Genomic DNA, 4,601 nt, shown 5'->3' on the forward strand with positions numbered 1-4,601 from the left:
GGAAAAATATTATGCCTAGGTAAACTGATATAAAGCTGCCTATCACAGCTGACGAAGATAAATAGAGTGAAGATGTAGAATTGTTATGGCATGACGATCCAAGGTTACAAGCAAAGTTTGGAAGAAGTGGGAACATCTTATTAGACAAATCAGTGTGCCTAGGAAGAGCAGGTATTTAATCTCGAGACAAAAACGGAAACAAATTCAATGTACGCTGTCAAGCTGGAGCACAAACTCCCCAATTGTGGAGTTTTCTCCCCAGTTTTGGTGTCCAATTCTGTTACTCAGCTGACTTTCTTCACCTGATTTATTCAACAGCAAAACATACAGTGCCTTGGGGAAACACAGAAAGATGCTTTGAAGACTTCAAGCATATGAAGATGTACAAGAAAAGGTAAACACTACCCCCTCTGGGAGTAGCTTAGAAATGTTCTCTCCTTTTCCCCCCTCTTACTTCCAGCGTTCTTTTTCTCTGGCAGAATTAACTCTGTTCTTGTTAATGGAATAATTTGTCAGATGCATGCATACATTATCCTGTAAATGAATGAACAAGATGCAGGGTTAGAAAGGTATTGGCCTCCTCCCTTCCTCTCTACATGATCCTGGTCACACCGCATAATGTACAGAGCATCTTAATTAAGCACAGAAGATTTAATGGCACTAAATATGATCAGCCCTATACTGATCCCATTACTCTAAAGAACCCAATAAATGAGGCTCAACAGTTTCAATTTCACTTCACTGCAATCTCATCAGCATTCCAATTCCATCACTTCTGAGAAATCAGCAGTTTCAATGGAAGATAACCCTCTTTCTCAGTCAGGTCCCATTCTACAACCACTTATTAGTGGAGCTAATTCTGTGTTGGAATGATCCAGAACTGCATACCAGAACCTTTTCCAGCCATCAGCTAAGCCATGACTTCTTTTCATAAAGAAGTAAACCAAAATATCTTAGCATTTAGGACATTTTTTTTCCTGCCAAGACCTCTTTGTCTTACAACTAACATTTTTTTTTCACAATAACGCTTCATGAAAAACAGTACCAGAATAATACAGAAAGTTAATTAGGTGTGTATTTATAGAAGTACTAACTGTGCCTAAACTTGTATGCAGCACTGATCTGGATAATATAACACATGCCGTATTCTACTATGGAATCTGCTCAAATATTTCATGCATAATTTTGTTTATGGCACTCAGATACTACCAAGATGAATTACTAGTATTTATGAAGTGCTTAGAGATTCTCAAGAGAAAGATGCTTCGGACAGTCGAACCATTATGATTTCTCTGTATTTCTGGTTGCTATGTATTGAACTGTCATTAACTTCTGCTAATAGGCTTGTTTACTTACCAAGCTATTATACAAAAGGTCAGAGGATGCTGAAGTAGCAAAATGTGTAAGGCTCTCATTACAGACAAATATCCTCGGAGGGTCACCAGCGCATAAATCCTCAGATCAAACTCAAATCTACCAAGAGTAAAAGGTTGGGAAGGAGAACGTTAAAGCCATTTTGCTTCTAAACTTGCACGAAACACATGAACAACACTGGCAACTCAATAATTGCTATAGCGAAGGTGCCAAGCCCAGCTGATGTCCCTGCTGAACCTTCCTATGCCAGGTATGCTTCCAAAAGAGTCTAGCTTGGTGCTGAGCTGGGAAAGACACTGGGAATGTCTCATATATGTGTTCACAGGTTCTTCACTTAATTTAAAGCTGTAGCTGGTCTTTGTGCAGCTTGGCAAGTCTTTGAAGTTCACCTCAGGCATGAATGTTTGAAGGAATGAAACATTAACAGCATGAAAGGAGCCTGTGGGTCAGTCCACCCTATCTCCTGCTCAGGAGGATCCGATTTCCTACCTTCTTTTTCTCCAAGCCAGAGGCTCCAAGTGTCCTCCCTTCCATCATTTTTACCCAGCCGTTCACACACTTTCATTCTTTCCTTGGAATGTTCCCTAAAAAAATAACAATGAGGTCAATGCAAAGTCAAACAAATATAGCCTGTAAAATAAAGTTATGTTCAAAGGTCAACAATAAACCAAAGTAAATTAAGATTTTGCTCCTCAAATTATTGGAAGTCCAAACTACTAGGAGCTTGCAGAAGTTTTGATATTAAACTTCATTAGGGACATGACTTAAAAGCATCAATCAAAACCACTTTGGTGAGACACTTGTTTGGAGTAGGACGATATGGCTTAATGGGACTCATGAAAAATGAGTATCTTTTAAGTGCTCATTCACTGAGGAGGGATAAAGTTTTCTTTGTTCAATTCATTTATCCTGAATGCCCTGAATTCTTGTCAAGGTGATTCTGTCTCAAAATATTAGAAATCATTTCGGAACAAGAGTTTACAGAGTTAACACGTAAAGTAGACGTTTTTCTCTTGACAGCGATGAATTCTTTTGACAGAGATGGATCTCAAGAAAATGACCAGTGAATGCTATTTATGGCTGACTGACCACATCAGGGCAAGGCTGAGCTGGATATTGAAACACCCAGTGACAAAGCAGCAATCTTGAAACATGGAGTGGAGGGATTACCCTCGAGATGTAGAGCTGGCAGATCATATCCTGCCCAGGTTTTATGTCCTTCTCAGATTTAGTGAGGAAGATGCCTCTGCCCTGACAGCCAGAGTCCAGTTTACAGATTCAAGTCTTGTGTTTCCTTGATCTGTCATTGGGCTACAAATTGTCAGAACTATGAGGAGGGTAACAGAAGAGAGGGACACTACAAAAGTTATGAAATAATGCGTTAAAGCTGCTTTCTAATGTAGATTTTGTAGGCCTAGGTTTTCAAAGTACTGAAAGAATTTTGCGAAAGTGTAACTTCAACAGTAGCAGCAAATAGGATTGTAAGAATATTGTAAGATTAAAGAATTGAACTACCTTCCTTCAGTCCTTTGCACTTAAAAAAGTTATAAATCACAATTGCTTCTCTTTCCTGATTTCTTTTCCAGCACTAATTTCAAACAGAGAAAACAATTTGCTTTCCTCTAGCCCAGCAGACTAATCTTTGCCTAGTATTCAGAGGCTTCTAATATGCTGGGAGTTAGCCCCTTCTGATATGCAAATAATAGAATTCAAATCTAATAGCCAAAAATTAATTGTGCCAAGAAGGAAGCCAGGCTTTAAGAAGGGCTTACTCTGCAGGAAGACAGAGAAAGAGGTTGAATTATTTTGGGAAGAGCTTTACCACCCTGCTCATGTTCCTAGCCAGAAAATATTCCCTACAGATCTCACCCCTTCCAGGGAAGTAGCTAACTTTCTGGGGAAAGAAGTCCAGGGGAAAAAAAAAAAGCCATAAACATATATTTTGATCCTCGTCTTTTTGATTGTAAAAAAAAACAATAAAGGGATCATCATCTGCACATAGCCTAACCAACTCACACCCATAAGCACTTGATTATTTTTCATTTCCATTAACTGATGTGTTGAGACAGTGTAATGTCCAGCATGATGCTCACTCCTCCTTATCTCTTGCTCCCCAAAAGCCATCCCCGCTAGCAGGTCCACACACTGCAATCGCAGAGGAGCAGCACTTTCAAGAGAATGCAGATCTGTAATTTCAAACTCTAGTTTGGACTCAGAGGGAGATGTAGAATCGCCGTTCAATTAGACCTTGGCAATCAATCAAGGTGGATTGCTTTTGCTCACTGCGGATGTATTATTTACAAACTGCCTGCTTCAGATGATAATCTGGGCAATTAGTCATAAATGACTACCAAACAAACCAACAATTTGTGTTTCAGAAGCTTCATGCGAGCTAGCAATAACTCCCAGAACAAAGAGTTCCATTGATATTTCTGATGAGTGGTGAAAAAAACAAAGATTCCTGGAATACGACTCTGAATTATGCTTTATTTGCGTTGGGAACGGAGCCATTTACAGTGCTTCTTCATGTTCTCCCAAGGCACGAATCCAGAAAAATACTGGCAAGAGCTCACAGACATATTAAGTTTTGACTTCTTGCCTAACTTCAGTCATTATGAGAGAAATATGTAAAATGATCACAAGCTAGTACTTCAGAAAGATTAAACATTAGGGATAGCCCAACCTCGCAAAGAGCAAATGTTAGAACAACTGGGGACACTCTGGGGCCAATAAAGAAATACTGTAATGACTGGTAGCACGTGTCTGAAGTCGACAGCATCAATGGGGGAATTCCGAGAGAGGCTGCCAAACTTTCTGCAAAACAAGACGCGCAGACACTAAAGCTTTTGATTTCTAACAATCCAAGTGCTCTGTTGATGCTGTGACCCCTGCGCAAATGTAAATTTACTAGTCCTTTAGGAACTGACTAAACCACAATTATTTTGGCTTCCCCTTTCCAGAGGCAGCGGGAAGGACCTCCCAACGCTCCACCCTTGCGCCAGGAGCAGACTCCGCAACCCAACGGACTCATCTTACGGCTGCAACACAACTTTTGAGGCATTTCCCCCCCCCCTTCCAAGGTTTCATCCCTGCAGTTATCACGTCGGGCCTGACATTAACGCCAGTGGGAGACTCCGCAGGCAGGAGCTGACTGCCAGGAGCGCCCTTACAGCGACCGCCACCCCCCGCCGCCCTCAGCTGGCACCGCCGAGCTCGGAGCACGGAGC

At 41.0% G+C, this 4,601-nt stretch overlaps 1 long non-coding RNA gene across 1 annotated transcript; it reads right to left on the bottom strand.

The window, feature by feature from the left end:
- Positions 1-1,916: 1,916 nt before the first annotated feature.
- Positions 1,917-2,681, bottom strand: LOC113489194. The gene is made up of 2 exons (XR_003400013.1): positions 2,545-2,681; positions 1,917-1,958 (listed from the first exon to the last, which is right to left on the bottom strand). It is a non-coding gene; the product is annotated as an uncharacterized LOC113489194 (long non-coding RNA).
- Positions 2,682-4,601: the final 1,920 nt, after the last annotated feature.

The sequence above is a fragment of the Athene cunicularia genome (genome assembly GCF_003259725.1).
Source record: "Athene cunicularia isolate RWA chromosome 27 unlocalized genomic scaffold, athCun1 chr27_part1, whole genome shotgun sequence".
In the NCBI taxonomy this organism is placed as follows: domain Eukaryota; kingdom Metazoa; phylum Chordata; class Aves; order Strigiformes; family Strigidae; genus Athene; species Athene cunicularia.